Here is an 11,205-nt window from a genome sequence, read left to right on the forward strand (position 1 = left end):
GTTGCAAGTATTAGTTCTTTCTTACTGCGGAGCAGTGTCCCACCTGCCCCACCGTGCATGCACGCCTTGGTCTGTTTATTCAGCCCCAGGTGCACTTGGGGCTGGTTTCCAGGTTTGGAGATGATGAATAAAATACCTACAAATGCTACAAACATTTGCATATAGGTTCTTGTGTTAACATAAATTCTTTCAGTTGATTGAAGCCCCTAAGAGTGGGATCACTGGCTCATATTGAAGTATAGGTTGAACTTTCTAAGAAACTGCCACCCCGCCTGCCGGGGTGCCACCCTGTGTGCATCCCGCAGCCGTGTCGGAGCGGCTGGCAGCCCCAGGCCCTCACCGGCAGTCGCCGTTCTCATAGTTCTATTTCCGCTGTTCTAATGAGCTGTCTCCTTGTCGGTTTGATTTGCGTCTCCCTGATGACTCATGAGGTGAGGTTGAGCATCATTTCATTTATCTGCCATGCATTCGTTGGTGAGGCATCTGTTCAGATCTTTTCTCATTTTTTTTTAAGATTTTATTTATTTGACAGACACACAGCGATAGAGGGAACACAAGCAGGGGGAGCAGGAGAGGGAGAAGCAGCCTCCCCGCGGAGCAGGGAGCCCAATGCGGGGCTCGATTCCAGAACCCTGGGACCATGACCCGAGCCGAAGGCAGACGCTTAACGACTGAGCCACCCAGGCGCCCCTGGATCTTTTCTCATTTTTGTAAATTGTGTCGTTTTCGTACTGTTTTGAGAGTTCTTCATATAACCTGCATACAGATTCATTATCAGATGTGTGATTTGCAAATGTATTTTCTCAGTCTGTTTTCTTAATAGTGTCTTCTGAAGAGTCTAAGTTACTAATTTTGACAAAGTCCATCGTTTCTTTTATAGATCATGCTTTTAGTGTCATATCTGAGAAACCTTTGCCTAAATCAAAGCACAAAGATTTTTCTGTTTCAAAAGTGTTTCAGTTTTAGGTTTTATATTTATGTCTGTGATCCATTTTGAGTTAATTTTATACATAGTGTGAGATATATATTTTGTTCCATTTAGTCTGTTCTCTTATTTTTATTTCATTGGTAGTTGGCACACTGCCACCTTGGCTGTCCAGGTGCACTAGTCTGTTGTGCTTTGAATGTGTCCTTGTTGTGACACAGACCCACAAACACGGGGCCTCAACAAGACTCCAGGTGCCTGTCTGTATCAGTTCGTGGAGGGGACATAATCTGCAAGTCTGTTGTTTGTACCTCCGTAACTGGCCTTTACTGCGTGAATGCCGGGCAAGGTTTGTAGACCTGGTGCTTTGTAATGTTTACAGCAATAAGGGCATTTTGTTCCCTCAGACCATCTTCCTGGAGTGCTGAGCATGGGACACTGAAATGACTCAGAGAGTCAAGTTCTGGTGTCAGAAGGCTGTTACTGCCCTTTGCCGTATGACTAATGTTCTCGTACTAGAACACCTCGAGAATGTCCGTCCACCAGTGGTACTTGAGTCAGTACCTCCTCGTTATTATTTTTTTTTTTTTTAAGATTTTATTTATTTATTTGACAGACAGAGACACCGAGAGAGGGAACACAAGCAGGGGGAGGACAGAGGGAGAAGCAGGCTTCCCGTGGAGCAGGGAGCCCGATGCGGGGCTTGATCCCGGGACCCTGGGATCATGACCTGAGCCGAAGGGAGACGCTTAACGACTGAGCCACCCAGGCGCCCGAGTACCCCCTCTTGACTTAGCGCATTTTCCCTTGGTGCAGCGCGCATCAGGCATCACACAGGTGGAGACCCAGGCGATGGGACGCGGATCTGGACACAGTGGCTGTCCAGCCTTAGGTGGGGACACAGTGGGCCAGTCGGGGAGGTGGCAGGAGATGCAGGCAAAAGGGGGACAAAGTCGTTTGCCTTGACTGGCAGTTTGAGAATCACTTGCTGGTTAAGAGGCTGGCTCCTGTTGTTGCAGAAATGACTGGGCACAGAGGTGTCCCAAGTTGGGTCACTGAGGATGACTCTGTTCTCGGCTTCCTTAACCAAGTTTCCCCAGCTAGGGAGCCGGGGAAACCTGCTGTAATGTGCAGACTGACAGCACCATGTGGTCACCTCAATAAATGTGGTCACAATGAAAGTAGGCTCAGTTCATGGCATTTTTAACTTCTCAGTGTGCTTTCCTTTCAAATCACTTGACAGTGAAGGGACAACTACCCAAGGGTAGAAAATCTAGTGTTTTCAGAATTCACAGAGAAGGTATAGTTTAAACTTGTTCCAGTCCTGTCTTGTAGGAAACCGTGGCTTTACAAACGGTGCACACTAGAGCTCGTCTTATCCAGCGCACGGTGAGCACTCGGGTTGGCCGGAAGTTGGTGCAGAAGGTGCTCCCTGCAGAACCGTGTGACTGGCAGGAGCCCTCTGTCTCCGCTCCCCCTTTGCAGGTCAGGCTGTTTCCAGTGAACTGTGTTTCCAGTTGTCTTAGAAACCACATACCTATGAAGACTAAAAATTGAGTTCTGTTACCACTGAGTGTTTTCCCTACTGGAAGGATGCCAGGCAGGGAGTATGAAGCCGGCTTTCACACCTGACAAGTGCAGCGAACGGACTGCAGAAGATGGCCCTGCATCGTGCTGCCCTGCTCCGTGCCGTGCGGGGGAGATCACACACACGGGGGTGCGGAGGCTTTGATGCTGGTGTATTTGTGTGAAGCTTGAGGTCACAAATTATTTTTTTTAGGATTTTATTTGAGAGAGAGCACAAGTGTGTGGGAGGGCAGGGCAGAGGGAGAGGGAGAAGCAGACTCCCCGCTGAGCAGGGAGCCTGACACAGGGCTCGGGCCCAGGACCCCAAGATGATGACCTGAGCTAAAGGCACACGCTTAACTGAGCCACCCAGGCACCCCACAATTTTTTTTGAGAAAAATTTTATCCACAGATGTCCTCCTCTTGTTTTTGTTTTTGTTTTTACTAGAACCTGAGATACAAGGAAAATGTGAAAACAGACATGGAACCAATTTGCTATTGTCTAAATGTTGGGGAGAAAAGCACAGTATTCGCACTTACAACTGTTCAGTGCTTGGCAACTGGTTTGTGGCAGAAATAAGCTTCAAGTCAGAGGGCAGAGGGTTCCATTAGCCAGAACCTCCGTGTTAGGGCTTCTTGGAGGGGACTTTCAGGACATGGCGTTTCCCAGAGCATCTGTAAGAATGTGTCCCTTCCGTGTTGTATGGGGACAACTTGAAGGTGAGGGGGAGGCCAAGCAGAAGGCGAAGCTTGAGGCCTAAGGAGCCCCAGTCCTGGCGCCCACCAGGCGGCAGTGGAGTCCTGAGTGGAGAGCCAGCCACAGGGTTTCAGAAATCCTTGAAGCCTAGTTAATTTCGAGCGACACTGACTTAGCAGACTGGTAGTTACCAGTGTAATGCAGTAGGCCTGGGGTTTCATTGGGTTCATCTAAAGAGAGCCAGAGAGGAGGCTGCAGGTGCAAACGGAGGCTCCCCAAGTGGGACCAGTACCCCATGGACCTGGGGCCTCCCACCCATGCCTTCACGCCTCTTCCCCTACAGGACAGGGACCTGTCCCCCAATTGTAGCAAGTGTTAACACACCCCATTTGTGACAGCACGTAGCGCGGGGAAGCACCGGAGTACGTGTCCTTCCCCCCACCGCCCCCACCCCCAGATGTCGGAGCCTGTCTCCCCTGGCTTGTGTGCAGATGCTGTGGGGACACAGGGCAGTCCTGAGAGCAAGTGGAAACCAACAAGGTCACACCAGTCCTCCTCACAGGCAGGCCTCAAGCCCCAGAAACACGCAGCGTCCCTCAAAGAGTTTTTATGAACATCTTCCACAAGAAGCGAGACCAGGTCAAGGCCCTCACCCGCGGGGTCACAAGTTGACAGAGCAATGCTGGGAATGTTCTGCTCTGGGGCAAGCAGGGTTAATGAAGGCATGTGGCCATTATCTTGGAAAACTGAGCCACCCTCTTGCCTGCAGGAACCACCCCCCCCAGATGGCACTTAGTTCCTCTTTCACATGCACTCCTGTTTCTTACACACAAATTTCTTCTAAATCATCTTGATGAGAATTTGGAGGAAGGGGCGCCTGGGTGGCTCAGTTGGTTAAGCGACTGCCTTCGGCTCAGGTCATGATCCTGGAGACCCAGGATCGAGTCCCGCATCGGGCTCCCTGCTCGGCAGGGAGTCTGCTTCTCCCTCTGACCCTCCCCCCTCTCATGTGTTCTCTCTCATTCTCTCTCTCTCTCTCAAATAAATAAATAAAATCTTTAAAAAAAAAAAACATTGGAGGAAGCACAAACTGCCTTATGTCTCAGGAGAGAACACTCGGATCCCCAGGAACATGTTAGCTAGCATCGGTAAGTGTGGGTGATAGTTACAGAAGGTTCCAGCACTTTGACTTGTTGTTTACCTTCAGAGAAATTACCCAGCGGTCGAGGATGCCATTCTCGCAGTGCCCTGGCACCTCCTCTTGGTCCTGGCACTCAGCCAGACACCGTCCTCCTCTCTCTTGTTCTTAGTGACCTTTGTCACCCCTGAATGTGCCACACTCTCAGCCCAGCCGGGAGAAAGCCCCTCCCATTGTCCTCCCTGCTCTTTTCCCAACGGTAGTCCCCGCCTGGGGCGGAGCAGTGACTGCTCAGCGGGGCAGCTTGCTGCAGCAGGGAGTCTGTCCTGGCGCATAGCCGATGGCCCCGAACTGGAGTTTCCCCCGCAGGGCCCGCCCTGGGGAATGGTCTGGGACACTGCAGAGAACGAGTACAGCACGGAAGCGCTTGCGGGGCACGTGCCCGGTCAACACCTGGCAACACACTAGTTCCAACCCCACCCAGTAAAACCTATCTGCCGGTTCCACCCCATGATCTGGTCTTATCAAGGGCAGGTTGGAATGTCAGCACTCATCTCCCGGCGACCCTTGGCCGCACTGCAACTCTCACTTGGGGAAATTGGCAGATGGGTATCAGTGGCTCACCCAGGCGACGGCCACCGCGGTGCGGAGGGAAGGGCCTCCAGTGTGTGTGGCTGCCGGCCCTGCGCTGATTAGGCCGGCAGCGTTGGGGAGGAGCTGGAGCGTCCGTGTTGCGCGGGGGACACGAAATCACATCCCAGCTCCACTGCAGTGTTTGGGGGAAAGTCACGCAGGACCAGCCAGCCTTTGTGAAAGTGGCCGCGTGTTAAATTTAGGCACCGCTGTGTCCACAGGCCGCAGGAGGTGCTAATTCTGGTGGTTGTGATGACAGAAGGGTCTGGGCCCTCTGCCACAGAAAGAGAGGACAGTGTAAGAGATCTACCCATGCTCTGCCTTTGCACAAAGAATTTAAAGCCTAAATGGTTTTTGCTTTCAAGGGCAAGGAGCGACTTACAAGTTACCAGAACCAAAGTGAGTGTGTAGGGCAGTTGTCTGGTTGCAAACGGGCAGCCGCTTTTCTCGTTCGCCTTTGCTCTGATGTGAACAACTGGGATCCTGGGGAACATTCCTTTCCTCCTGCTGGATCTCTGTCCCCGGATCTGTGACTAGATCGCAGGCTGGAGGCCAGGTTTGTTGTTCGTGGGTGTTACAGGCGACCCCTTTCAGAAAACAGTCCCATTTCCAGAAGGCAATGAGACGTCCCCTCTGATGCATAACTGATTGGGCAAGCATTCTGCCTACTCAGCTGACAATCTGTGGAATCGTAACTCTTTTATTTGCAGGAGCGCTGCCCACCTTCCTGCTTCCTCTGTCTCACGGTATGTTCGAGAGCAGGAGGGCGCAGGGACGATCGCGCTGTTGCCCCAGGCAGGACGGGCGATGGCACGTGCCCCAGGTGGGGAGGCTGTTGCTTTCCACGTGATGACTTCGGCCTCCTCCATGAGCTTTTCCGCAAACGTTGTAATTCTTGTCAACTTACTGCAATTTGAATTTCATGGCAGTTCTACATTTTATGCTAAAATTACTCATTTCCCCCCACTGCGGCAGGATGATGAATACGGTACAGATGGCGCCCGCTACTGATCTCATGAGCCTTGCAGTTAGGAAGAAAGCGATAAAAACCCCAGACTTGTTACCTACTGAACACTTTCCAAGTTCGAAATGCGCTGGAAAGAAAAAGGGGTCACCAGCCGCACTGCGGAGGCAACAAGGCCCCAGGAGGACAGAGGCCGTCCCTGGCCAGGCAGGGCCGCCGCCCTTCGGCCCCCGGGTCTGGCCTCTCTTCCTCCACCTCTTCTTTCTCCTTTCTTCTTCAGCTTCTTTACTTCCTTCCCTTCACCTTCTCTTCACCTTCCCTACATGACAGGCTTCCTGAGGAAATGAACAAACGTCCTCGGCCCTCAGGGCAAGGGAGTTGGGTTAAACTCACACTGCGGACCACGGGCAGGGGCCTGGTGTGGCCTGACGGGAGAGGCCACGGCGAGTGACATGCAGCCCCCGCAGGGAGAGGGGAGCCATGTCCACGGACGCCCACTCCTGCAGCGCCCAGTGTCCTGCTTGCACCGCCCCCCACCTCCCCCGAAGGCACAGCTCCTTCCCCGTGCCTCCAGTCAGTGCGGGCCAGCCCGCTTCCCGCCCCCACGCCCAGGCGCTGCTCTTCGTGCCTTGTGGCTCGGCGGCCTCCCCGCTCCGGTTCCGCAGGAGCCGCAGCACTTTTCTACATTGCAGCCCCAGCCCGCAGCCCCTCAAGCTTCCTCCTCCGCCCGTCCATTGTCTGAGGGCCGCCCCCGTGGGCGCCCACTGCCCGGCTCGGCTCTGCCTCCTCCTGGCCGAACCTGGGCTCACCTGCCAGAAGTTAATTCCTGCTCAGCCGCCCGTTTGGGAAGGGGGGACTTCATCTCTGGTCTCGTGTTTCTTTCAGATTTTCTTTTTTTTAATTGAAACACGGTTGTCCTACAATATTATGCTGGTGTCGGGTGTACAACATAGTGATTCGAGGAGGCTGTGCGTTACTCAGAGCTCACCCCAATCAGTGTAGAGTGATATGACTGACCACGTTCCCTATGCTGTGCTTCTCAGCAGCACTTTTTTTTTTTTAATTTATTTGACAGAGAGACACAGCGAGAGAGGGAACACAAGCAGGGGAGTGGGGGAGGGAGAAGCAGGCTTCCTGCAGAGCGGGGAGCCCGATGCGGGGCTCAATCCTAGGACCCTGGGATCATGACCTGAGCCGAAGGCAGACGCTTAACCGACTGAACCACCCAGGCACCCCTCAGCAGCACTTTTTACAAGACCTGAGATAATGGAGGTAACCGTAGACGCCCATCCATAGATGAATGGATAAAGAAGATGTGTGTGCACACTCATACATACACACACACACACAAAGTGGAACATCAACCACAAAAAAGAATGAGATCTTGCCATTCATGACGACATGGATGGACCTAGAGGGTATCATGCTAAGTGAAATAAGAGAAAGACATTCCATACGATTGCACTTATATGGGCTTTTAGATATTTTAAACACAATTTTATTATGAAAAGTTTAGGCATACAGAAAAGCCAGAATAGGGTAATGATCTATAGACTGTCTTGATTCAACAATTGCTATGCTAACTTTTCTCCATGTTTGCTTTATCTCAATCTACACACACACTCTACAAATATGTTTGTTGCCCTATCATTGGAGACATCATGACAAAGGTGGCATTTCAGATGAACAAGGAAAGATGGACTCTTGAATAAACGATACTGGGACAGCCGGCCAGCCCCTTGGGGGGCGTTGTGCCCCACTGCAATCTTTGGCTGAAACAAATTCCAGACAAAACAAAAATTTTAATCTGAAAAAAATGAAATCCTGTAAGTACTAGAGGAGAGTATGGGTGAATATTTTAATAATTTGGGGGCAAGAAAGGCCTTTTTAAAGATTTTGTTTATTTATTTGAGAGAGAGGGCAAGGGAGAGTGTGCACCTGTGCAAGTTGGGGGAGGAGCAGAGGGAGATGGAGAGAGGATCTCAAGCAGACTCCACGCTCAGCACAGAGCCCAACACAGGGCTCGATCCCATGACCCTGAGATCATGACCCAAGCCAAAATCAAGAGTCCAATGCTTACCCGACTGAGCCACCCTGGCGCCCCCCAAAAGGCCTTTCTAAAACTCAAAAGCCATGAAGGAAAAGAGATAAATAAATATGACAACAGAAAAGCAAATGTCCAAAGTAGGCCTCATGAGCTGACTTAAAAAGAACAAGAAAAACTATGGACAGCAAATCAGAAGTCAAACGACAAATTTTCACCTAGTCACGTGACTATTTAAATATCAACCACCTACAATTAAATCAATGAAAAAATTCAGTGCATTCTCTCTAGCCACAATTCAAATGTTTTATAGTCTCGCATGGTCAGTGGTTACCACGTCAAACAACGTAGATTGTAAATCTTTTCTCTCATGGCAGAAGAAAATATTCACAACACCTTGTAGCAAAGCTCCTTCTCTTCATACACAAAGCGGTCCTGCAGCTCAGTTTTAAAAAGAAGACAAATCTAAGAGCAGAGCTCAGTAATTGGCAGTTCCTGGAAGTCTAATAGCCAAGAAAAAGGAAAACACACTCAACTGTGACCACCACTCGAGAAATGTCAACGACAATACCAAGGTCTCATGTTCCCCTTGGGTCTCAGCGTGGCGAAGACTAAAAAGAGAGAGGACACTCAGAGCGGGACTCAGCCTCGGGAAACACATGCTCACACAGGACGGTGGTTCCCCCCAACTCCGAGGACGACTGAGTGAGAGACCTTGAATGTAAAACTTCCAAATCCTTTGGACCCAGCAGTTCGGCTGCTAAACATTTATCTCACAGAAAAACAAGTCAGGTCTACACGGATGTTGGCTGTGGTGTGTTCAGGCTCTCCCGAGCTCTCTCCCCTCCGATCCCCCAGCGTGCTGACATAAAGGGGGGGAGGTCATGTGAGCACTGGGGGGAACGTGGCTGTCAGCAACCCAAAGGGAGACCTCCCCAGCACCCAACCCTGCAGCCGCCTTGACTTGGACCCCCAGCCTCCAGAGCTGCCTCCAGAGCTACATCTCTGTTGGTTAAGCCCACAGCCTGTGGCACTGTGCTGTGACTGCCCGAGCTCAAACAGAGCCAGTGGGATCACTACTGTTTGGTTTTTTTTTTTAAGACTTTATTTGAGAGAGAGAGAGAGAGAGTGAGCAAGAGTGAGAGCACAAGCCAGGGTGGGGAGAGAGGGAGAAGCAGACCCCCCGCTGATCAGGGAACCTGATGCGGGGCTCGAACCCAGGATCCCGGGATCATGACCTGAGCCAAAGGTAGACACTTAACGAGCCACCCAGGCGTCCCAAGGATCGCTACTGTTTAAGTGAGTAAATCCACAGAAAGCACATAGTCTCCAGCAAATATTAGCGTTACAGTAGATCTGTTTGTTTTGTTTGGCAAGAAAACGTCGCGTCTTTATTTCTTTACGACTGATCTGATCTTTTTTTTTTCCTGGTAAAAAACACCTGACATTAAATTTACCATCCTCAAGTCCAGATGGTTAAATGGCCATATCTACCTGTGACGCATCCGTATACGGGCACAGAAAACATTCTTGAGGAATGTATGTCAAACTGTCACCGAAGCTCATCCCTGCGGCTGGAGAGGGGGCAGATATTATGGGGGTCTTACCCCCATAATGGCTCTACATTTTACATTTTTCCCTAACAAGGTGGGTTTATTTTTATAATTGGGAGGAAGGATAGAAAGAGCAAGGACCTCGGGAAACACCTGGCTGTCTTTGCTGGGCTATTGTAACAAAGTATCACAGACTGGGGGGCTTTAAACCACAGGAATGTTTCTCACGGTTCCGGAGGCTGCAAGTCCAAGATCAGGGCTGCAGTGTGGTCGGGTTCTGAGGAGAGCCTGCTTCTCGTCGGACAGAGGCATCTTTTTGCGGTAGCCTCACACAGGGGAGGGCTGAGAGGGCTCCCTGGGGTCTCCTGGAAGGACCCTAATCCCATTCATGAGGGCTCCACGCTCATGACCTAATCACCTCCCCCGAGCCCCACCTCCTTGTTCCATCAGAGTGGCGGTGATGAGCTTCTGCATATGAATTTAGGGGGGCACATACCCGCAGTCCATGACCCTGATTTCCACCCAAAGACCTCACTTCCATATTAGTGATCATGCTGCTTGGGGACCCCGTGTCTGCCGGCCTGTCTCTCGAGATACTCACACAAAGGGCCTCAGGCACCAGTCTCCCCAGCAGCTTGCCAGGGCCAGGCATCTGGAATTGTGCGGCATCCCTGGGTCCTGGGGAGGGACCATCCAGGCCCCCAACTGCCCAAGAATTATAGGTTTTCCCTGGGCAAAACCTGTCACATTGACGTCGCCCCCAGAAATTCTCCTGGAAGCAAGACTGCAATTCACCAGGCTTCAAGGAGTGCGACATAGGGGTGTCCCCGAACTGGAAGGGGGGGCTCCCTGCGCCTGGGGCACACGCACAGCCTGACCTTTGGTGAGTGGGACTTATGGTCCTCACTCTGTCATGAGTGAAGACGAGATGTGGGAACTCACCATTTTCAGGAACAAGGAGGGTTTTTTCCTTCCTGCCTAACAGCAAGTTACAAAACAGTTGAGTTCCATGTTGAGAGGGAGAAATGTATTTTCTCACAATTAAAAATGATTCTTTTGTGTGTCCAACACATCTAGCTAGTGTCCCGATTTACTGGTGAAAGCTGGCTTTTAGCCTCAAAGGAGAAACTCCGGGTTTCGGATTCCTCGTTTTTCCTTCTAAAAGAGCGAGAATATAAGTTTTGTTCTCACAGCACAGCTGGGCCTGTAGATTTCATTAGCTTTCACCCCCTCCCCCTCCCCTTTCCTACTACCTCCCCTCCCCCTCCCCTTAACTTCCCCCTCCTCCTCCCCTCATCTCTCCCCCTCCCCTTCCCCCCTCTCCCTTCCTCCTCTCCTCCCTCCTCCCTCCCCTCATCTCTCCCCCTCCCCTTCCCCCCTCCCTTCCTCCTCCCCTCCCTCCTCCCTCCCCCTGTACTCCTCCCCTGCCCACTCTCCTCCTCTAAGAGCTCTTTCCTTGGAATAGCTCAGGACAGGGCCAGGACCAGCACTTCCTGGACCCAATTCCCAGTGGCCATTATTTCAGGCCCTCTGCAATGTGTCTGCAGCCTGAATCACCCCTCCCCTTTGTCCCCATCTTCCCCTGCCACCCTCCCTGCCTCCTGAATTTCACCTGAATTTCGCCGCCATGAAGCCCCCCATGATCAAACACTATATAACCTGGCTTGTGGCTTCTGGGCCAGAAC

Source organism: Mirounga angustirostris, unplaced genomic scaffold (genome assembly GCF_029215605.1).
Source record: "Mirounga angustirostris isolate CCGP_5_RB_7025 unplaced genomic scaffold, mMirAng1.0.hap1 SCAF_9, whole genome shotgun sequence".
NCBI classification, from domain to species: Eukaryota; Metazoa; Chordata; class Mammalia; order Carnivora; family Phocidae; genus Mirounga; species Mirounga angustirostris.